Genomic DNA, 25,947 nt, shown 5'->3' with positions numbered 1-25,947 from the left:
TCTGTTGTAAGGGGCTGTCTTTAAATGATGTCCACACTGAAAGGGAGGGAGGGGTTAAGACAAGTTGGACAAGGAGGGTTGAGTATTAGTGGACATCCATTTATTTCATTAAATTTTATACAATATGCATTTTATTATATTTATTTCAAAGTTTCTTGTATGTTTCATTTCTACTTATGGTATCTATCATTCATAAAGTGATGAAGGTTTTAACAGGGATAGAGTTATGTTGGACATCCATAGAGGGAAAGGGGTTACAAAAACTTGGACAAACTGGGACAAGAGGGAAAAGTAAACATTTCAAGAAAAATGCACATGTAATTTATGGATAGCCCAAGTGCTTAGACTGTAGAAAATGGACTTATACCACTTTCAAAATCAATGGTTATGCAATGTCATTTATCGATAAATTTTCAATTGATCAAAGCTTATGGTTATTTTAAAATGTTAAGTGTGAATTGTTTATAAATAAAAAGTTCACACTAAATTGTATGTATATTATGTATTTTCTCAATTTTTTCCAAAAATGGACTTACACCACTTTCAAAATAAACGGTCCATATTTTTTCGTACATAACCGGTTATCCGAAAAATAAGTTATCCGAACAACCCCAGTCCCCAATTGATTCGGATAAACGACGCTGTACTGTATATACAAGTTATCATATTTATCCTCTCAAATCATTTAACTAAATATAGAAGCGATATTTCAAAATATTTAATAATCAAATTTAAACAATAGGCTAATACATATTCATAAATTGCTTATTAAAATTTAATTTTCAAGGACAAATAGAGGAAATTATGAAAATTCTTCAAGCATAAAGCTGCGAAGTAACAGCCTATAAAAAGAAAACTGTACGGTTTAAAACTTTCATGCATTTTGTAATTTTACATTAGAATAAATATAGCACAAAATTCAGTATTCCAAATGATGTTTGCATTAGGAAGTTTTTACTGTACAAGCAACTATAGGCTGTATTACAATTTAAGATGATAAGAAAAACAACAAGCTTCTGTTTGTTATGACAATTGATTTATTCCAATAGGGAAAGAACTCAATCAATACGCACAATTCTTGACGTAACCAACTCTAAAAATAACCTTAACTTAACTACTGTATATACTGTATTTTAAATTGTGAATGATGTATCCTATCCTTCTTACAATAATTTCATACTTATTTATAAAATAGAATTAGCGAACTACAATTACTTTTATAAAGAAATTTTCCAAGTAATTAATTAGCACATTACACCAACGAATTTTAGCAGTTTAAAACATAAATTTGCAATTTACTGATATCAAATTTGAAAGATTAGTAATACTTTATTAGAAATTGTATAAAATATTGCTTATTCGAGTTTAATTTTGAAATATTTAAATATTTAAAACGATAAAAATTTCTTTATGGTCCCTATATAAAAATTTATTCAAACTATCAAGAATGCAACAAAAATAAAATAGCATTAAATTGAAATAATCGCCAACAATCAATCAATACTTGATTAACAAATTCAAATACTACACTTTTCTTACATCTTGATATAAAATATATAACAACTAGATTAATTTTCTTTCTTGTTTTTTTGCAAAGAAACCGTTTACTGTCGTCTTTGTATTCGATGAAAAAATTCTAGTTAAATTTGATAAAATTAAACAAATGAATGTGATTAAATGCATTTAGTTTATGAATTTTTCATTGATATTTAAGAATAACGAGTATTTAACAAAAAAAGTCATAAATAAAATAAAATAAAATCTTGTCTTCATATTTCTATCCGTATAAAATATTAAAATATCTTGATTTAACAATTATAGTATTTATATATTGATAGAATAAATAATTCCCAATCTTCATAAATTTATTTATTTATTTATTTTTAACATTATTTAATTAAAATTTAAAATATATTCATCTTTAGTAATCTTAAACGATGCTATTGTATGCATTTTTCCTGTTTTAAGATGATGAATAATTGAAATAATTTTCTGCAATGAAAACAAGTAATTTTTTATTTTTATTTAACTAATTTTAAAACTATTAAAATATTCATCATAAATAATAAAAAATTTTAATGTTTTTAAAATTTTTAGTATTTCTATTATTTTAAAATGAAAATTAATAATTGAAATATTTCTTTTGTTTAATCAAAATCATTAAAACTATTTTAAAAATTTGTTTGAAAGTAACATTTAAGATAAACATATCAAATTTGACGGCGTGATGGGGACCTAATTATATCGAATATCACAGGAATTTTTTGGAGGTGGTCGGTCCCAGATATGTCGGGCCCGTCCCACATCACCCTACCGCATCCATTGTGGTCTGCTTAAACCCAAAATAGGCACGTAAAAAAAACCTTAATGCCTACAGAGTGGAAAGAATCAGAAATAAAAATAAATCTTAAATCATCTGCACCGAATAATTTGTTATTTATTGATTTACTAAATTGAATAAATTGTATTCATATTTTTTGGGAATTCTTTTAATGAAAAACCTTACTTTAAAATATTAAAATATTCGCTTATTTAAGATGAATATTTTAATATTTTTCAATATTCCCGTGATTTTTAAATAAAGATGAATAAGTAAAACATTGAAAAAATTGCTTTTTTTACATTTTTAATTTTCGTTTTTAATTAAAACCATAAAAATTCGCTTGTAGATGATTTAAGACGAATATCTTAAACCATTTATAAGAGAATATTTATTTATTGATTGATTTATTGAGTGTAACGAATTATTTGAATACTTTAAGGGTTTTGATTTAACAAAAACATTTAAGTGAACATTTTAATGTCTTGAAATTTTCTTTAAATTTCAAATAAAAGTTGAATAAAATATTAAAAACTGCGGTTTTACGCTGATTTTTTTTTTAAATTTTTCAAATAATGTATCTTACAAACTATACNGAAAATATATTCGAATATATTCATATTAAATATGAAAATATTTTAATGTACATTTTTAATTTGAATCTTTTTCATATTTTTAGCATAAAAATTTTAATCAATTTTGTTTAATTTTTTTTTTTCAATTTGTGTGTAATCAAAACCATAAATAATATTTAACTGAAGTGACATATAAATCAATGTATTTATGAATTTAAATTTTAAGTTTTTTCTGTAAAATAAAAATAATAATAAATTTCTTTAATGCTTTACCTTTTAATTGCATAAGAAAAAAATATATGAAAACCAATATGGCTTACCTTGTTCAAAATGAGAAAATTCGCTTTTCAATCAATACAATCGAATTAATTAAACCACAATAATAAAAATTTTAACGTATCATATCTATCTGTTATTGTATATATTATAATATTAATAAAAATATTCTTTAGTTTGCGGTTGAATCAAATCTTTAAAAGACGATGTTGGAGACGCACATTACGATGTGCTTCTCTAATGCATCCGAAATTGACACGAGATGGCAGCATAGATCAAAAATGATCGAGATTGGCTTTTTTTTTTTTTTTTTTATCTAAATGTATAAAACTTATTCGGGTTAATTTAATATAATTAAATATTTTATTTCATGAAGTTTAAGAAAATATACTAAAGATTATATAAAGATATTCTTATTAAAAATATTTATATAAATATATTTGTAATTTATATATTAGAAAGTGTTTTATAACATAATTTCTGTAGATGTAATTTTTTTGAAGATGTTTTTCTCACCGTTCGGGAGCTGAAAATTTATAATTTGATTTCAAAAATTTATTAACATAATTGCTACGTTGGTACAAATTTTAACTTTTAAATTTATAAGTTAAAATGCTTTTCTCCGTTGGAGACTTGTTTTTGCAATCCGCTTAACGTAAAAAATGTAAAGAATTTCAGTAAAAATCGTGTATTTACGGGATTAAAAAGCAAAGTATTGTAATGCTTTGGCAAAGACATTAATAATACTTTACCGCGTTGTCAAAGGTAATGTAATGCGTTATGCATCATCCTTGACAATGGTTACTGTGCAGAACATTAAGTGTTTTCCTGGAAAACTGCCTCACAGGTTTATATGAATTTCCACTTTGAAATTAATCTAAGTTTGTTTCACAGTAATCTTTAGAAGTTTGGCCCATGCGAAACGTGATGACGCTAATATAAATATAATAATATGTAAGAGTTATTGATGCAAGAAGCGATTAATAATTACTTATCCGTGAGGCAAAATTACATATAAATACTGTATTAAATACTCGGCACGTTTATATGAAGAAATATTAATCGTTATCTTATTAAGTTCGTCAGAAAGTTTTTGCACAGAAGAATAACTTTCTAACTGGAGAAAAAACAATTTGATCAGACAAATTTAACATATTTCGTCACTGTATTTTACACTATTTAAATAATAAAATCTACGAAACGTTTCATTAATGAAAAATTATGTGAGAAACTACCCGGATAAAATTATCCAACAACATCTTGCATATACAGAGAATTGTAGAGTTATTTCTATAAAGCGCTGCTAAATAAATGTTTAGAAATGCTTTATGCAAATTAATTTGGAATTTTAAATGTTATATAATCATTGACAAAAAAGTTAGGCACTGAGAAGACGATATACTTAACTAAAATTTTATTGATGTGAACAAAATGATGATGATAATAAGTAATTTCAATATCATAGAAAAGGAACAACTTCCTGTGAAGCAAGAGTAAAGTTTAAAGCAACCTTTAGTATCTTGTAGGACTTTCCGTTGTTGGCATACTGCGGCGATTGTCCGGGAAAAAGTAAGAACAACAAACATTAAAAAGGGGTGGGTTTTATTCGATTACGGCAACGCGACACATGGGCGATCAGCTGAGGGAAAATGCCTCCCGGAAGATCTTTTATGGGAAACTAGCCCCTGTTTAGGTGTTACTATCGTGAAGAAAACCTGGAAAACTCCACGTGACCAAGCCGTTGGCGACATGCAAACCCACGACCAACTATCAGCGTTTAGTGGTTTTATCTATTTGGCCACTGGTAGGCAACATTAAAATGAAAACCATATTAATTAATTAAGTCCTTCGCCCGAGTAATCTCTTAAGAGTTTGGTTACTTTAGCTTAGCATTGCCATGTTTATCGCGATTCTCGGGTTCTAAGGAAAAATCAGGCAGACAGGAATTGATGTTTTTCAACAGAAAATAGTTGTCGGCTTCCGACTACGCGAGAAGATAATTCAAAAATGTTTTCTAATTTTAATTGTAACATGCTATTCACAGTCGAATACAAAATGGTAATAGGCAAACCAATCAAATTTCGTGAAAAATGGACGAATATTTAAACTCGATATTCTCATAAACCCTAAAAGCATATTCTGTGCTCGCTGCACAACAATTTTCCTATTCGAATGCCACTATTCTGCTAGGCAGATAGAAAACGGGGGTTGTTGTGGAAAGGGGTTAAAGTTAATTCAGCCGAAAGTAGTCGTTGAGATCATGAGAGGATGGTACTTGAAAAGTTGCAATTCCTCAAACCATTTCTAAATATGTAAATAACAAATTAAGTTTTTTCTTTAAATATTAGATGTTTCATTTAAGTGTTACAAAGTTCCAACTCGGATTTAGTTTTATCCATTTTCATGAATAAGGAAGCAATAAAAAATATATGTAGGCATCCGTTCTAATTCTAGCGTTGAATTTTTTTATTATGAAAGTTATGATAAAGGTTCTGATGTGGCAAACACTAAGTCTTGATACTAAAAACCAAGAACCATTCAAAAATAGACTCATCGAGATAATCCCTAAACGAATAGCAGGAAGATTATTACAAAAATATTATTATTTAAATTTTTCTTAGATTTTCTTCTGCAAAATATAAATGATCGCATTATGAACCACAGAAGTATTCTTAATCATTTGAATTGTATATTATATTCCAACGAGCAATTATTATTGTGACATCGTCATAATGCCGTCATATTTTTAATTAATTAATTTAATTTAAAATATATTCTCTTCTCCTCAAATTACTACATCCCTGCCCCTGTACATCATACTTTTCATTTAACAACAGAGTCGTGTCGGTCATATATTAACTGTTTTCAGGGGAAAAGTTTGAAACTGAATTGAAATAACGTGACTTCCAATTTGCACCAGAATTTCGTATATAGTTAATCGGGGTCTGCTGCCCCTAAGATTTTCATAATAGTCTCGAATTTCATATACCTAACTCCATTTTCGATATTAAGGAAAGACGGACGGGTGTAGGACAGTGGAAATTCATAGGTCTATAATTTTTCAAATTGCAGCCCAATGAGAATAATGAAATTATAATAGTCGAGGAAAAACAAAGAAAATTTATTCACCGATATTATTCAAAAATATTTGACAAAAAAAAATGCCCCTGTATGTCCCAAAAGCCAAAACTAAATGATAAACAGGTAACTGAATTAAACTGAAACATCACCTATCCAGATTGCATAACAAAATTAAAGAGCATGCCAAATAAGAAATCGTCAGGACCGGACGGGCTATCTGTAGAATTTTATAAACAATTTTTCCTTCTGATAGGAAAATGATATACTATGATCAACAACGCATTGAAAAACAACAAACTGACCAATGGCTTTAATTACGAAATAATTACTCTCATTCCTAAAACCAACGAGAAAGAAGAACAAGTGAAAATTACAAACTGGAGACCCATATCACTACTTAATATTGATTACAAGATCCTCACTAAAGTCTTACTGCTAGATTGCAGACCTGCATTCCTCTAATCATTGACGAACACCAAACTTGCGGCATCAAAAATCGTTCCATACATTCTAGTATTCTCCTCTCGCAAATCATCTACGAGTTAGCCAACCAATGCTAAGACACTTGCGGCTTTCTACAAATAGACCTCCTCAAAGTCTTCGATAATATTGAACAGATTACCTCTGGCTATCGCCTCTCAGAGCCGTGAAAGTTTCAAAGACTTTCACGGCTTTAAGTTAGACATTCAATTTTCAGAGGCCCAGTTTTTGGAAAAACTTGAGAAGTGAGTCCTATTATGTGAGCAAGGACCTGTTTATGTTTAAGACTACATATTCACCACGTTTCGTTCGAAACGGTAACCCGAACGTTTTTTCTTTCCTTGTTAGTAATAGCAATCGTTTTTGAATAATTGTTTTGGAATGTTTCCGAATAAGACATTTGAGTACAATGCTTAAACGACATTTCACGTGTTCAGTCAATAAAAATCCCGAAATCTGGAGCCATTGCACAAAACTGCCTTTGGTTCTCAATGCCACTTTCTACCTTTCTGCCTGAACTTGCCGCCTGACGTCATGAAATTACTCGTGCTTGGTGTGACTCTCACCGCACGGAAGCTCGGCTTTCTGTTTTTTTTTTTTTTTTCCTGTAGTGAGATTTGTGGTTCAATTTCACGCTTAATGTCGAAACAAGCAGACCAGGGATTTATCGCTACTTGCTATCGCCAGTATTATATTTTTATCGCCACTTTAATTAATAAAAATATTTCCAAGTAGCGATTTTGGCGTTATGCAGCGCATCCCCTCTCTCTCTATACATAAGATATAAGTAAGTATTCGTGTATATTTTCGTACCTATAATTAAACCAAACACATTTTTAAAGTTAATTTACTTGTATATAGTAAATTATTTACTTATACTGTTATAAATTTGCAACATGTTCTAAATAAATTTAATTATAAATACCAAAAGCTGAAGTAATACAAATATTAAAAATTTATAATACTTCTTCAATTAAGTAGAAAATGCAATAATTATCAGATTATAAATAAAAATAACGAGAAAAATTTTGTATTAAATAATTGGAAATATATTAATTAATCGTACTTAAATAAGATACAGTAGTTTTTATCCGTATATGAAATTATGAACTAATTTATTTTATAACTAAATTATTAATTAATTTGCTAGAATATATAATATATAGATAACATATCGATATAATTTTATATTAAATTATAATAATGTAATTAATCATGCAATTTGAAAAAATTGTAGACCTATAAATTCCCACTGTCGTCCGTCCGTTCACCTGTCTTTGCATGTTGCATGCATATAATTTATATTTCTTAGTTTAGATGGTGCAGATTTTTAAAGTATTCATGATAAATGGGTGGTACCGGTACATAGCGTAATAGAGAGGTTGCGATCGAAGTTCAAACGTTAAACTTGTACGGCAAACAGAAGTACACATTAGATGTTTGAACTCCAAGTAAAACACGTCGCGCACTGACTCATGGGATATTATTGAAAAATGGCGGAAACGTTTAACAACGACGAATATTACCAGCGAAGGTGAATAAACAAATTAAACTATTTACAGGATGTTTAATAACACTAAATAATTATGTTTAATTAGCGTCGTGTCTCCTACCGTATAATAGGACTACATCACATTTTTGTTCAGGGAAGTAGGTTTTTTTTTTTAACTCTTTCCACCCTGTGGGCACTAAGACAGCCTCTTATAGCAGGCCCATTATGGGTTTGGCCAAGCCCACAATGGGGCGACCGGGTAGTGAGGGACGGGGCCTGACATATCCGAACGGACTACCCCCAGAAAGTTCCTGGGGATTCCTTGACCCATCCGGATTCGATCCCGGGTCTCCCAGAGCGGTAGGCTGCCACCTTGACCGCTCGGCCATCCGGCTGTCTGAGGGAAGTATTGGCTTATGTACTGTACAGTAAATCTGAAAGCAGCTCGGCAAATTATTTTTAGAAAATTTACAAACGTATTACGCTGTTGATGGTAGAAGATGCTGTGAAAAAACAAACTTTCTCATACAGAATTACGATAAGCTATTATGAACAGAAATTTATGTAAATTCTATAGTCATTTCACATCACTTGCAAAAAAATTGAATAATTAAATAATTTCTGGATTAAAATCGTCTGTTCTGTACAATATAAATACAAAATAATGATTATTTGAGCATAAATGCTTAAATAATCATTATTTTAATAAAATACGTCATAATTTTAACCCCAAACACAAAAAAATGAAGAAGTTTAAGCCGAACTTCTACTCGCCATGATAGACGTAGCGAACGTCATTATCAACCTTCTAGAATTGCCAGATGGCGGTGCTCGACGTCCGACGTTCACGTCTTGGGCTGAAAACGTCGGCCGGCACCTTTCTAATAAATCTATCATATCTTCATATTTTCTTTAGAGTGGACTTGCCTCACTTTCAAAATCAACTGCTCATTTAAAATACATGATTTTGTAAGAATTTATTAAAAACACTAACGAACGAGACGATATTAAATCGTAAACAACGATACAAAATGGACTCTCCGGTAAGACGACACCTGGTGGCGAACGTCTGAAGTACGACTACATTTTTGACAAGTTTTCGACAGTCAAACAATAGGAGTGGTATCACCTGTAATCTTACACTATGGTCGATGCAATGAAAACGGCAAGAGAAGAAAAGAAGTACTAATATGCTTTTAAGCCATTCCAGTAATAATAATAATAATATAAACAAATACAGTCACTGCGAGAGTTTTTCTACAAGAAACAAGAAACATCACAATTACATAAAGCAGTAACTCTAGCAGACTCAAATAACACACCATTAAACTTACACTCATCATACAGACATGACACAACATATAAAAAGCATAGACACCATCAAGCAATCGTGGGCTTGAAAGGCACTCCACGGCAGGCATCCTTATGACCTGGCCCAGGATTTTGTTGACAAAACTGCGTCAAACAGCTGGTTAAATCGGGGATGCCTCTTTGGGGAGACGGAAGGATTCATGATTGCCATACAAAATCAGGTCATAAATACTAAAAACTACAGAAAACACATACTCAAAGATACAACACTCACAAATGACACATGCAGAAAATGTCACATCATGCCAAAAACTATACAACACATCACTTCTGATTGCAAGCTCTTGGACAGACAGTTACTTACATAGACACAATCAAGTATCAAATATAATACACCAAGAGCTCGCAAAGAAACACAAATTATTAGACATCCACGAATCATACTACAAGTATATTCCACAAACTGTGTTGTAAAACAATACGCACAAAATGTACTATGACAGAGCCGTAATCACAGATAAAACGATTTACCACAACAGACCAGACATCACACTCATTGACAAACGCAATAAAATCACATACATTATAGACATAGCCATTCCAAACACTCACAATGTACAAAACACATGCACTGAAAAAATCAGCAAGTACATAGAACTCTCCCAGAAAATAAGGGATGGATAGGGTGCTTATTGTACAGTACAGTACCTGTCATTCTCTCCTGTATAGGTGTCATACCCCACACGCTACACAAAAGCCTGGGAACATTAAAAATGAATAGAAACACATACATCACACTACAGAAGGCCACTATATTCAATACTTGTCATATTGTTTGGAAATTCCTGAATACAGACACTGACACACTTATTTAATTTTAGTTTTGTTTTGGTTGCTATGCCTTGACTCTGGTCCNGTTTTGTTTTGGTTGCTATGCCTTGACCAGAGTCAAGGCATAGCAACCAAAACAAAACTAAAATTAAATAAGTGTGTCAGTGTCTGTATTCAGGAATTTCCAAACAATATCAAGATTGAATATAAAGTCTTGTACTTAAATGTTTAATGTACAAAAACACGTTTTTATTTGTCCGAAAATCTAAATGTTTGTTTGTTCTTTTTAGTAACAATGAAAAAAGCATAAGGAGAATATTATTCGGGCTCTTTACCCTATAGTTGCTAACAAAGTCTCTTCCCGCACAATATGGCGGTCATCCTGCCTGACCTTTGTTGTTTTCAAGCTATCAATGATAATGTTTCCACCATGGTTTCTTCAATTATGAATAACTCCATGAGCTGAACTATTCAGTAAAATTTTGGATTGAACATGGATGCGTCCGCCAACATATTTAGGCACCCTAGGCAACACGCTCTACGACCAGTTACGTCACAGTTCGCAACACGGTCTACAACTTTGAACGTATCTATGTACTGTACAAACATATTTATTTATTTTATTTTCAAAAATACACTGTGGACAAGTAGGCCTTTCTCAAGTGTCTTAGAACAAAAACCAACAAATAAAACGAAACATAGCCAGGCTCAAGAAATTTCATGTTATGACATGTAAGAATTCATGTTTGCTATTTGATCGAGGATATGCGTTAGGTAATTTTGGAAGTGAGTATGTGCGACAGCGCTATGGGACGTTATAGGACATGAGATAATAATTGAAAACTATAAAGTAGTGTTACGTAATTTATGGATCATCCCTATTGAAATCATACGAATTCATGAAAAGTATGCGAAATCACGTGAATTAGCAAATTATAAAAAATACTATAATCGTTTTATTCGATTAATTTTATTATTACTTTTTTATAACTTTCCTAAATTAAGAACCAGTAAAAAGTTCTAAACATCATACATTTCATACTTTATTAAAATTTTATATATAATTCTATATAACTATATAACGTTAAACAATTCTGCCATCTATCGAATAATTTTATAAATACATTTTCTTCTACTCAATCAATTATTATTATTCGGAAATATAAAGAAAAAAATTATTTGTATATAGTTTCACGATTAAAATTATTAATTTAATAAAAGAAACATTAAAAAATATAAAAATTTAAAAAAATATTAATAAAAAGGCGATATTGTATATTCATTAAGCAAGTGGCGATTGGTGGGTGGCGAATGAATTTGTTTTCGGGTCGACGACGGTCGTTTGGCGTTTAGGGTTAGGTCGTCGTAAAGAAAATATCCATCGTTTGATAACGAAGAAGTTAAAACGATTTTAAACAACATAATTTGGTAAGTAAGAAGTTAAAATGTATCTTTGATTAATTTCGATACGAAATATTTCGAGATATTTATATAATTAATAATTCTTTCAATGGATTTTATTTGAATTGACGTCAGAATTTTTATTTTTAGACGTCATCGATACCTTACTCTAAATAATCGTTCTTTTTATATTAATAATAATAAAAGTTTATAAAGGCTCGAAATGCATTTAAACATTATAATTGATCACATTGAGTAATTTTCTGTAAATTATTCCAGACTGGTGTATTTTTGCTGGATTTGTTATTGTTTGAATGAGGGCGCGGTCCAGGTTTCGTCTATTTGTAGTGCAATTACGATTATTTCGACATCTTTTTAATGAAATGCAATTATTATAAACATTTAATTAGTGTTTTTATATTATGTTATTCTTTGTTATTTTTCTTATATATTGGTTGAGACCACTATTGACTACTGCCTTCGTAAATACAGTAGTAATAATACAATGATCAATATATTAACAGTAAGATATTGATACATGCATACCAGACTAATATTAATATACCAATATATTTTAATATCTTTCACTTAATATACTATACACTTCATACCTAGATGATTATTTCCATGTTTTTAATGAAATGCAATTATTATATTCATTTAATCTATTTACTTTAAAAAATGGTTTAATTAATACTTTTCTGTTTTATTATTTGCTGTTTTTAATACACATGTATATCTGAAGATCACTGTGATGTATCACTTACAAGAATAAATTGAATAACCCAGATATATTGCCTGTAATGTGATACAGTAGTAGTAGTATTAATATAATGATCAGTACAATAACAGTGATGTATTGATGTATTAGTATTAATATAATATGCATTTATCAGTTCATTAATAATAACTTACTATACTACAGATTTTAATCTAATGATCAATACAGTAATAGTAATGTATTGAAATATCGGATTGTATCAGTGTGATGAGTCTATATCACTCATTACTAATAACCTGTACATATGTAAGGGATTCTTGTACATGTTTTGTTTATTTTTTAAAACAGTAATATTTCAATGTCTTAATGAAGTGCAATTATTATAAACTGTTTGGATTATAAATGATTTAATTGATGTCTTTATAATATAAAATTTTGTAAGTTTTAGATTTTAGTAGTTTGTCTTTTAAGGCCCTTTACAACAACAAATTTGAATAACTAATATTGAAATTAAATGGATATACTACGTGTTATGCGATATTGAAAATTGTTTTGAAATATTGGTCAATGATATCTTATAAGTTCAATACCTTTATTATTCCAGAAACTGTTTATCTGAATGTATGTTTAAATAAATAGTTGAATACTTTTGGCCTTCTGAAAGATCTCCTATAGATAGAGTATTGCTTGCTTTGGAACATTCATTAAAACTACAGTTTCAATTCAGGAGTTTTCTGTTTTCAAATTATAGTTAAATTTCATATCTCTAATGGCTGAACGCCAGTTACAAAATACAAATGAAATTAACATATACTCTTTCAAAACATTTAGCTTGTGTAAAATCTAATAATACACAATAAATTGTATGGAAAGAAACATTAAAATATTTGCTGTACATTATATTTTTATAGAATAATGTGTTCTGGCTTAAGTTACTATTTTGCCAATTTCTGTCTCCATCATCTCCACTCATTAATTTTACTTAGGTTGTATAAAGAATATCCAGGCTTATGATAACATGTCTGCATCTTTGTGATTGGCACATCCTGTTTGTTATTGCTTTAAAGATTTCTAAAAGTTTTTATATGATTTCTTTTAAAGGAAGCAATTTTCACAATTTACATTTTGTAATTGAGCTTCAATATCTGGCTCTGTAGAAAACATTGCTAAAATAATTAATGTCTTGTTTATTTCAATTGTATATCTGTGTTCCTTCAATCTGCTGTTCAGAGATAAGTTAGTGGATCGAATATACTGCAGCCTACCTAATATATGCTATAACCTCATCTCGGCTGCCTGTATAAAATGTCAAAAATCTCAAAAATTATTACACACAAAATAAAATCATAAATTATTATTACATAGTTTGGAAATTTCAAATTAAATCATACATATAATTAATTAATTAAATAGGCCTACCATACAATTTGCCATGTAACACTCAAACTAATAAGTTAACATAAAAATATTCTAGATTAAAAGAATGCTTTAATCAAGTGTTATCATCATAGGATATAATTATATAATAGTTATAAACTTGATAAAATATATTGATTAATAGAAATCAAATTGAAGTCCATGAATGATTATTTTTAGCACAGACAATAATTAATGGAATTTTTGACATCCAAAAATGCAAAATTTATTTGTGACAATGAATTTTATAACACAAAAATTTCAGTTAAGGATGAACTTCAAGTAATGAACACCAAAATGTTCTTTAAAAAAGATAATTCAGATTTATTAAGAAAATTTTTGTATTATTGAAATAATTTTTCCACCGTGGCCATTTTGTCTAACTTCTAAAACACTCTTTTACACTATTTAAGTTAAATTATTTTAACTAAGGTTAATAATTTAAAAAGTAAATAAGAAAAATTACATACATTTAAAATTAAAAAATTACATTAAAACATCATAATTTTTGAAATTACTTGAAATTTTAAAACATCACAAGCTGGGTCTGGGCCATGGTAATTAATATTAGCTTCCTTATATGCTTAGCCCATCAATGGCTGAATGGATAAAACACAGGTAGTTGATCACAGATTTGCGTCTCACTAATAGGCTAGTCACATGGAGTTTTCTTCATGTATCTAACACCTAAAAAGGCTGTTTCTACAGAAAGTCCTCTTATGAGGCATTCCTCCTTGGCAGATTGTCCAAGTGTTACATTGTCTTCTCCCACCAATCTCCATTACAAGATACTTAACTGCTCTCTTTATCTGATATCATTGAAAGCATCATCTGAAAACACTGAAAACTTTTGTGCAGTGTCTAGTACTAAACAGTAGAAATTTTCATATCCAGACATTTGAGATAATTCAGATACCAGATTAACTTAACAATATGTGGTCCATGATCTCTAGATCCAAATGCAAATGAGTTGAGAGAGATCTTTGAGTTTATAGAAGAAAAAGAAGCATATTGTGCAAATTAAAAAAAATGTTTTTTATAATAGTTATCTTTATTAAAGCATACATTAAAGTTTAAATTAAAACCATTTAAAACCATTTAAATTAAATTAAAATGTTTAAAACAAAGACATTATTTTAAGAAAAGCTTACTAATATTTTATACATACTTTTAATTAAATTCTACTCTAAAGTCTGCCAAAGGTTTTCTTTTATTAAAGAGGTCTACTGGAAGGTGAAAGTTTTGAGAAACTTTAGGTTTAGTGCATGCCATTAGGGTATTTTGTACTTAGAAGCATGTAGTTCTTCTAATTTTTCAAAAATTGCATTAAGTTTTTTCTTACAATTTAAATAAGTGCTGATGATAAGAATATTAAAACTATTACAGTGAAATGTTGACTTAATATGTAATAGAAATGTAAAGAATACACAGGTGCTATTCATCAATTATTTGTTGCTATACCTAAAGACCAAGTTTGTAAACAGTTCTTTAAACTTTTCTCAATCATATCAGATGAGCTAATTTTAATTTTTACATTTTTATACAATTTAATAAGTTAAGTCTTATTACACATAAGATTTATTATTTTATTGTACAGTGGAACCTCACTTAATGAGCATAATTTGTTCCAGAATATTACTGGTAATGCAAAACACTTGTTAAGCGAAACAATTTTTCCCATATAAATGAATGCAAAATATGATAATGCATTCCATGCTGAAAAAAAAATACTCAAATATTTTATGTATAACATTTATTCAAGGAAAATTATACAATATATATTGTTAAGGCGCATGAATCATTTTTATCTTTTCTTCTAGTGCGGAATGAGCCAATCTGGAATGTGAATTCAATTTGCAGAAAACAAAAAAAATTGCAGATATGTCTGATAAACACGCCAAACAATATGTCAAATTCTTGGGCTATGTAAAAGCTATAATTAAATATTAGAAATTAAATAATTTGACTACAGGTATATAGTTATGCTGCTATCTTGTATTAAATTTAATACAAGATAGCAGCATAACTATATACTGCCTACCTGTAGTCAAATTATTTAATTTCTAATATTTATTAGGTTGTTTGGAAAGTAATTTCATTTTTTTTTACCACTAGATGGATTAGTCGTATTTTTCCTGCCATTTTTATTCTAAACCGTATTATCATTATATATTTTGACATCTATCATTTTAAGGCTTATTTGTAAAAAATTTTGTTTGATTTTGTGCAATTGTTTATTTTTTATGTCCCATCAAATATGGAAGATCGAAAGCAGCATTTTCGGCATATTTTGCTCTTTTATTACCGAAAAGGTAAGAATGCTGTTCAAGCGAGAAAAAAATTGTGTGCCGTGTATGGAGAAGAAGTATTGACAGAACGACAGTGCCAAAACTGGTTTACAAAATTTCGTTCTGGCAATTTCAATATAGAAGATGCACCACATTCTGGATGGCCAGTTGAAGCCAATGAAAATAAAATAAAGGTACTGATTGAAGCAAACTACTGAATAACAACATGTGAAATCACTAAGAGATTAAATTTGTCAAATTGAACCGTTTATGATTACTTGAAACAAATTGGTTTCGTTTCAAAGCTTGATATATGGGTTCCACATGTTCTTAAGAAGAGATGCTATCTTTGGTGGGATTTTAAGGAAATTTTTTTTGGAGCTTTTACCAGACAATTTAACAATTAATTTGAAAGTGTACTGCCATCGAGTAAACAAATTGAGTAATATCATTAAACAGAAAAGGTGACCAGAATTTTTCAACAAAACAGGTGTAACGTTTTACCACGATAGCGTGATACCATGAATTTCACACAAGTTTGGTAACTTGTCAGAAACTGTTATAACTTTGATGGGACGTGCTATTACATCAACCATATTTGCCAGATCGAGTACGCTCAGATTATTACTTGTTTTGGTCTATGCAATTTTTTATAACTGTAAGACATTTATTTGAAATGACAATGTCAAAAATCACTTGGATCAGTTTTTTGTAAGCAACGATCAAAACTTTTATGAATGTGAAGTCATGCTACTACCAGAAACTATGACAACAAATATTTGTCTTAATAAATAAATATTTTGTTGAATTATTTATTTATTATTTATATAAAAATATTGTTTTTTTTTTCCATGGAAAAAAAACGAAATTACTTTTTGAACAACCCAATAATTATAGCCTTTACATAGCCCAAGAATTTGACATATTGTTTGGCATATTTATTATATAATGGACTATGATTGCTAATGTTTATACATAATATGTGTGAATACAAGTTTGGAAAAATGTGTGATCACAAGCTACACTAAGATGCTAGCAGAACTAGTACTAAACACAGATTGATGGAGTATGCACACAATCTGGGACTTCCCCTCTCCTGGTCACTCGTTATGCGAAATGTCACTCATTAAGAGTGTCATTTTTTTCATAATTTTCTTTGCTTGTTATGTGAGGTGCTTGTTTCCACTGTATTTTAAAATCATTCAAAATCAGACAATATATTAGGAGCAGTCAAATGAAAACGAGATAGTTGGAAAAAAAATAAGTAAACTGTTTATTATTTCAAAAGTAATTGCCATAACTGTTAATACATTTATCCCACTGTGAGACAAGACGGTCAATGCCTTCATAGAAAAATGTTTGTGGTTGCCTACGGAACCATGGTTGTACCCAGGCGTGCATCTTTTCGTCCAAAGCAAACTGACAGCCACGAATGTCTTTCTTCGGGGCTCCAAAAATATGGAAATCGCATGGAGAGAAATCAGGACTGTATGGAAGATGTGTATGGACTATGCTGCAGAAGTTTTGCTGGAAACTTCTGCAGCATAGTCCATACACATCTTCCATATGCTGCAGAAGTTTCCAGCAAAACTTCTGCAGTGTAGTCAAAACAATCTTGGTAACATGTGGGTGGGCATTAACCTGCAACAGAATGATGCTGTCTGTCAACATTCCTGGTGTTTGGATTTGATGGCACGCTTCAATTTTTGCAAAGTTTCTATGTACCGCTGTGTGTTAATTGTGGCGTTGTGTTCCAGAAAGTCAACGAGCGGTGGACCTCCATAGTGATGGTGGATGCACACACGACTCGCTGACCTCACTTCGAGCACATCTAACAGACAAATGGCACAGCGGTGAACATTCACGCTGTTCCTTCCTGATTCCCAATAGAGGGCACTTTTATATACACACCTACCTGCATTACTGACGTCTGTGCCACACTTGTTATATAGTCTGTCTCATTTTCATTTGACTGCCCCTAATAAATTGTGATTATTTTGTTAGTTAAAATTCTATCAGCATTGGGTATTTTTTAAAAATTTTGTGTATTGTTCAGACAATTATTATAGACATTTACTTCTTTTACTGATAGTGCAGATTAATTTTTAACAACTAATATTGATTATGTGAAGAATTATTATAAAATACAACAGGGAGGAGAGCATTGCAAAACCCTAGAGCAGGGGTGAGCAACCTTTTTAATCAACGGGCCAATTTAAATTCTAAAATTTTTTGGCGGGCCGCACATAAAGTAACACTTATTAATAATTTACAAAACTTTATTTATAATAAACATTAGAATAAAAAAATATAAAATTTAAAAAAAGTAAAGATTTCATATACAAATTTTAATGCAAAATAAAAACAAACAAGAAAAGAACAGAAAAACGAATTTACTTGAAATTTTTAATGAGAAATTTGGCACTGTTTTTTCGATACAAGCTGATCAATATCAGCCGGAATTGATGAGGTAGCTACACGTACGCAGCTTTCTAATCGTGCATCACTCAGTCTTGATCGGTGGTCATTTTTGATTAATTTCATGGTTGAAAATAATTGTTCGCAAACATACGTACTTCCGAACAGAGACATCATTTGCTTTGCATTTTTCGTCAAAAGCGGAAATTTCTCAGGGCTCACATAAGATTTATAAAAATTTTCGATGTTTACTGAGAAAAATACATTTTTTAAATCGGTATTATTCTGCATGTCAATCACTTCCATTTGAAAGTCTTCGGGAACTGTATCCACATCGATATTAAATGGCGAGGAAAACATTTTCATGGAAACCGCTGTCTTCTCAGCTTTGAACATTTGGAATCGTAATTGAAATTCGTTGATTAAAATGTCTATATATTGTGCGTATTTTTGAGAAGTAGTAACGTTTTCTTTTTCTAAATGTGGAAAGTGAGACACATTATTCTGCAAAAGATGCTGTTTCCACAATTTTAATTTGCGCTCAAAGCCCTGAATTTTATCATACAAATTGTGAATAAACTGTCCTTTGCCTTGAAGTTCCACATTAAGATCATTGAGATGCTGAGTCATGTCGATAAGAAACCCAAAATCGCACATCCATTCTTTATTACCAAAATGAGGAAAGGCATATCCCTTCATATCCAAGAACAATTGTATTTCGCTTTTTAAGTTGTATACTCTTTTTAGCATTGCACCTCTACTAAGCCAACGTACTTCGGTATTAAAAACCACGTCGCCATATTCAGTTTCTAAATCTTTCAGGAATTCTTTAAATTCACGGTGATTTAACGCGCGCGACTTTATAAAATTGATTAGTTTAATTATTGGTACTGTGACATTTGGCAAACTCAATCTTTTCGCACACAAATTTTCCTGGTGAATTATGCAGTGGTTAACGAATATTTCCCTTCCTGTGACCTTCTTAATGTCTTGAAATAGCCTTCCCGATACTCCTACCTCCATGCTTGACATTGCTCGTGCTCCATCTGTCGATATACCAATAATCTTTTCTAATGAAATTGAAAAATTTTCCAACACAGACTTTAGTTCATCGTACAGGTCTTTGCCGGTTGTAGTCCCTTGCATTGGAATCAGTGAACACAATTCTTCGGTAATATTAAATTTGGTGTCAATACCACGTAAAAATATAGCCAGTTGTGCTGTATCGCTAATATCGCAACTCTCATCAAGTGCCAAAGAACAGTATTCGAATTTTGCAATGCGTTCACGAAGCGTTGTTGCTATGTTCTCGGACAAGTCTTCAATTCTCCTTGCAATGGTGAATCTTGATAAACTAATGTTTGAAATAATATTTATTTTATCAGGAAATGCTATTTCTGCAACAGCAGTCAGACATTCTTTTATCATCTCTCCATCCGCAAAGGGTTTCATTTTTTTTGCCAGTATTTGACTGACAACAAAACTAGCCTTTACTGCCGTATTTGATAAAATAGCTTGATTTTTAAAAATAGCCTGTTGTTTTCCCAAGTTTTTCTCCATTTGATTAAACTTATCTATCCGGAGTTGTCCTGTTAAGTTTTTATATTGTTGTTCATGTTTTGTATCGTAATGCCTTTTTATGTTATATTCTTTTAATGTCGACACAGTTTCTGAGCATATTAAGCATATAGCTTTATCTTCGACGAAAGTGAAAAAATGATCAAATTTCCACTTTTCTTGGAAATGCCTGTGCTCATCCGCAACCTTCCGTTTTTTTGTTTGCTTTTCCGACATGCTATTATGGATTAAAAATTTGAAAGTTAAAAAAATTTGTAGGAAAACTTAATTTTGAATAAAAAATCTCTTAATATTACTTTTTGACAATAATATTGCACTCACGCCTTTCAAGAAACACAAGAATTGCTAAAATTGCTAGTTAACGCTTACCAGTCTGACTGATTATGTGACAGAAACAAACACAAAAAAGCACAGACACGGCGCATTCATATTGCATGTTTGAACAAGTCGCCCACAAGTGAGTAACTCGTCACAAAAAATTGTTTCGGTTTAGTATGTACTACCATTTTATTATAATTAATTTTATAACAATATATTGATGGGAGAAAGTCGATAAAATAAATTCAATTTTAAAAAATGCTTGACGGGCCGCATAAACATGTTTAACGGGCCGCGTGTTGCTCATCCCTGCCCTAGAGGATCAAACTTAAGTCCCAAATATAACATATGGCAATATCAATTGCCATTTGTAAAATTTAAAAACAGCTGTATTAATTATGCAGTACAGTAGAGCGTTGTTTATCCGAAGGTTGGTTATCCGAAGGAATTCCAGTCGACAGATTTAAATTTTCGCCAGTGCTATGGCGCTGTAATCTTTGGCTATGTCTTCGGCTACTCAAATATTTTACATTTTTGATACTAAATTAACTTCTGAAGTATAATTTTTTATTGTTTTTATATTTTTCAATATATTTACTTTGTACAAAATAAAAAAAAATAATTTTTAACGATACAATAGTCTTTGTTAGGCTTAACATCAATGAACATTCAACGTGAAGTGACACGCAACGGAGAAAAATTTCATCACGATAAATTAATATATTTTTTCGTACATAATTGGTTATCCAAAAAATAAGTTATCCGAACAACCCCAGTCTCCAATTGATTTGGATAAACGAAGCTCTATTGTATTATGAATTTGAGAGAAAAGTCTATAATATTCTTAATAATCTAACATTGATAAAATTTTTTGAAATATTTATAACTCTCTTTAAATTATTCATAATTACCATTTACAGACTGAATTTGAGGGCAGGTGTTAATAAACTGATATAAAAAACGATAAATAACTTTAATTTAAATGATATTCTTTTATTATTTTTTGTTTTAATAATTTGGATTGTGTAACAAAACAGTTTGTTTTTTCCACTTTATTAATATTTTATAAAGTTCAGGAAATTTATTAAGAGGTAAATTTAATAAACATAGTAGAGTCTTGTACAACTTGGGGGATTCGTTATGCATTATAGGAAATTGCTTTATCGAAACCTGCAATATTACACGATTTATGAAAGTTTAAACCTTGCCTATAAGTTGAAAAAAAACTGTATACCTCTGATCGACATAATTCAAGAGTGTTGCTTTATTTGCACATTGTACAAGACTCTACTGTATATTTTTGTACATGGATTATACAGGATTTGTTAATGAATAATAAATAATGGCTATTTATCCACTGCTTTCTTGGCAAATAAATATTAACCCTGAAAATGGCCTATAGTAAATGGGTTGAAAACGTTTGTAAAAATAAAAGAATTTTAAGCTCAGCAAAATTAGTTATTGTGAAACTGAAATAAATAATGGCTTTTTCTTTTTTTTCAAAGCCATGTAGATTGTGAATTAATAACAGGATAAACTACTTTAATTTAATAAAACATTTTATTTTTAATTCTAATAATTCAGCAATTATAAAAAATATGTAACTGTTAATTAGAAAAAAATAACTAATTAAAAAGTTGAAGAAGCAATAGCACATATGCATAATAAGTCAAATACAGTAATACCCTGAACTTACGCGATAGGTGGGATCGAGCGATAACCGCGTAAGTCGGGGTATAATTTCCCATATAAATACATACAAATAATTTTTAATTGGGGCCGGAGACTAAAAAAACCAATAATTTAGAAAAAAAATGTTTAATAAAATCTTAGATAATAATATGTATAACATATTATATTATTATACAATTTTTCACAATTGATTACCACACCATAATTTTAACATTGTTTCTATCTCAGCGATAATACCGTGACGTTTACGAATGATGCTTGAATTTAAAGATTGCGCATTTTTTGCTGCTTCGAGAATTTTTTCTTCACCTTTTATAATTGTTCTGACCGTCGATTCTGGTAGATCAAACTTCTTTGCCAATTCACAAATTTTCATTTTTGTATCGAAGTCTTTAAAAAATGTTAACTTTACATTTCAACGATAAAGTTTTTCTTTTCTTGTTTGATGCAAAAGAATCAGTTTTACTTCGTTTGGATGACAGTAGAATCTCTCAAGTCTCCGTAGATATAACAAACACAGAAATAAATAACACAAAATAAATTGTAGCCATGCGTCGATTCCACGCAACACATCCGAATATGTAAGCTGAACAATAGTGTGGGGGGAGTGAGTAATCGAGAGTTGCATGGCGCTCAAACAAAAGACGAATCGGCAAGATTTGAAAATCGTGTAACTCCGGGTTTGTGTAAGTCGAGGTATTACTGTACTGGTTTATTTTGTCCGTATGCCATACTATAAGGCAGTGTTCTGCAACCAGTGTGCTGTCACAAGGTGAAAGGTGTGACGTGAACTTTTACATATTCTATTAATTTCAAGTTTTGTTTATATATTTTTATCAGAGTCTTTGTTTCTTATGCTTGTATTTTATTCACTGATGAAATAAGATGTTAAAGCAATAAACACGTAGGTCATCCCAGTACTCACTTATTCTTTTGGAGTTATACATTGGACTCGCATAGATCTTGAGCCAACTCCAAATGAAAACAACAACAACACTTACTAAGCATAAACAACATCATCCTAAATCTGCCATAGAAAGATTAACCCTTCCACGTAAAGATGGCGGATGTGTTTTGATAACCTCCACTACAAACCAGGGCTGTAGAGTCGGAGTTGGAGTCGTCAAAAAATCCGCCAACTCCGACTCCTTTTTTACTTCCCAACTTGTTATGTACAGTGATATTCCGAACTTACACAATAGGTGGGACTGAGCAATAACTGCATAAGTCGAATTTGCGTAAGTTAGGGTATAATTTCGCAATTTGTGTAAAATCCAACTTGGAGGTATGTAAGCTAATAACTGTTCTCGTTAATCTTATCTCGTCTTTTAATTTATTCACGGTTACAAGAAATCACCATATAGAGTCTCTCAAGTCTTCGTAGATATAAAATATACAGAAATAACACAAAATAAATAATAAATTGTAGCTATGCGTCGATTCCGCGCGACACGTCCGAACATGTAAGCTGAACAATAGTGTGGGAGAGAGAGTAATCAAGAGTTGCATGGCGCTCAAAGAAAAGATGATTCAACGAGATTTGAAAATCACATAACTTCAGGTTCGCGTAAGTCTAGGTATTACTGTATATAAAATGGAAAAGTATTGGAATCGTGTCAAATTTGACCCTCCAGGTTTTTTTTTTCCTCCCGAACCCTTCAAAAAAGTCAATAAAGGGGAAAAATTCGTGCGCGTGTGTGTGTTGGCATCTAATTTGTTTAATTTCTTTATTTTCTGTTCTGAGATATTAAACAATATCTCAGAATGGGTAAAGTTTAAGAAACGAAATGTGGCACTGTAGCTTGCGTATAAAGGGGCATTAATACTATTAAATTTTGGTTCTTAATTAAAGGTCGACAGGGTGAAGACATAAAAGTGGTCATGTGTCATATCTCTTAATGAATATTTTACTCGTTATTAGTATTCAAAATTAAAAAAAAATAAAATAAAACTCGTCTCTACCCTCAAAGTAAGCTTTTTAGCCATTTTATAATAGTACAGTAAAACCCGTTAAGATGTTCTTGCCTAAGATGTTAGAATGTATATGGTACATGATTTAGTTCAACTACTTTGACACAATAACTAACTCCTGTGTTAAACCATCCAACGCTGATTCTGACAACTCTGATCACAGAAATTATTAGGCTTCAAACAGGGTGAACAAAATCGTGCCCCCCACACAGTCTAACATCCACACATATAGAAAAAAACCTTGAATCTTTTACATATCTAGAAATTTCAAGGTGTCCCGAGTCCGAAAATGTAAAAATTTGGGAGGGGTCATTTTTTGACAGAGTGCTACACATTCCCTCTGTTATATATAACATCCGGAAAAGTAAAAATTATCGAATACATATTTATATATTTCTTAGAGGAGTTTTTTAGCTTTGGAATAAAAAGTTTCTATGCTCTATCTTTGTTAGAACTCTATTTATTGAATCTTTTATTCTGAGGTCACGTGATGACATCAGAATTTCCAGGTCTCTTTCGGTAACAAGTTCGCTTCTGGTCGGAGTCAGAGTTGGAGTCGGTAGATTTTTACGCGACTCCACAGTCCTGCTACAAACAAATACAGACATTGCGAGAGTTTTTCTACAAAAAAAAGAAACAACACAGTTACATAAAGCAGTAACTTTAGTAGACTTAAATAATACACCATTAAATTTACATTCAGAATGTATGGACATGACACAACATATAAATAGCATAAACACCATTAAGCAATCATGGGTGTGAAAGCACTCCATGGCAGACATCCTTATGACCTGGCCCAGGATTTTGTTGACAAAACTGCGTCAAACAGCTGGTTTGATCGGGGATGCCTTTTTGTGAAGATGGAAGTATTCATGATTGCCATAAAGGATCAGGTCATAAATACTAAAAACTACAGAGAACACATACTCAAAGATACAACAATCACAAACGACACATTCAAAAATGTCACATCATGCCAGAAACCATACAACACATCACTTCTGGTTGCAAGTTCTTGGCACAGACAGGTTATTTACATAAACACAATCAAGTAGCAAATATAATACACCAAGAGCTTGCAAAGAAACACAAATTATTAGACATCCACGAACCATACTACAAATATGTTCAACAGACAGTATTCGAAAACAACACACACAAAATGTACTACAACAGCCATAATCACAGATAAAACAATTTACTACAACAGACCAGACATCACACTCATTGACAAACACAGACATCACACTCATTGACAAACAATAAAATCACATACATTAAAGACATAGCTATTCCAAACACTCACAATATACAAAACACATGCAGTGAAAAAAATTAGGAAGTACAGGTATAACATGGCACTTCTATAACACGGATTCACTCTAACACAGTTTGAGAATTGGGACCATCCCCGTATAACACGGTACTGTTATAGCACAGATTCACTCTGACACGGTTCGAAAATTGGGTAAAACCCTCGTACAACATGAAATGTAATAAATTTTTACATACTTAATACTAATAGTTCACGAAAATTATTATTTTCATGAACTATTAGTACATAAGTATGTAAATTTTCTTTTCTCACCTTCTGTTGATACACATGGTCCTTCTCAACTTGTTTCAGTGTTGCCATATTTCGACGCTTCTTCTGATGTTGCCAGATGTTTTTCTCTTATTCCATACTTGCTTTATTCTTCATAAGTGCTTAGCACCATATAAGGAAATTTATAAAGATCTTTTAACTAGAAGCAAGCAATCTAAAATTACATACA

At 30.7% G+C, this 25,947-nt stretch overlaps 1 protein-coding gene and 1 long non-coding RNA gene across 3 annotated transcripts in view; one reads left to right on the top strand and one right to left on the bottom strand.

Annotated features, from left to right (window-relative positions):
• LOC111628272 (endothelin-converting enzyme homolog) overlaps positions 1 to 3,420 on the bottom strand; it is a 98,576-nt gene extending 95,156 nt beyond the window's left edge. For both annotated transcript variants that reach the window (XM_023372021.1, XM_023372019.1), the window contains exon 1: positions 3,216 to 3,420. The gene's annotated coding sequence lies outside the window, so the exon portion shown is untranslated. The remainder of the gene's footprint in view (positions 1 to 3,215) is intronic.
• Positions 3,421 to 11,651: 8,231 nt separating this feature from the next.
• The window catches only part of LOC111628274, a 42,258-nt gene continuing 27,962 nt past the window's right edge, over positions 11,652 to 25,947 (top strand). Inside the window, exon 1 of the long non-coding RNA XR_002757148.1 lies at positions 11,652 to 11,794. This is a non-coding gene — a long non-coding RNA (uncharacterized LOC111628274). The remainder of the gene's footprint in view (positions 11,795 to 25,947) is intronic.

Source organism: Centruroides sculpturatus, unplaced genomic scaffold, assembly GCF_000671375.1.
Source record: "Centruroides sculpturatus isolate CEXI.00-Female unplaced genomic scaffold, Cexi_2.0 scaffold414, whole genome shotgun sequence".
NCBI lineage: Eukaryota > Metazoa > Arthropoda > Arachnida > Scorpiones > Buthidae > Centruroides > Centruroides sculpturatus.
This window is presented reverse-complemented; position numbering and strand designations above follow the sequence as displayed.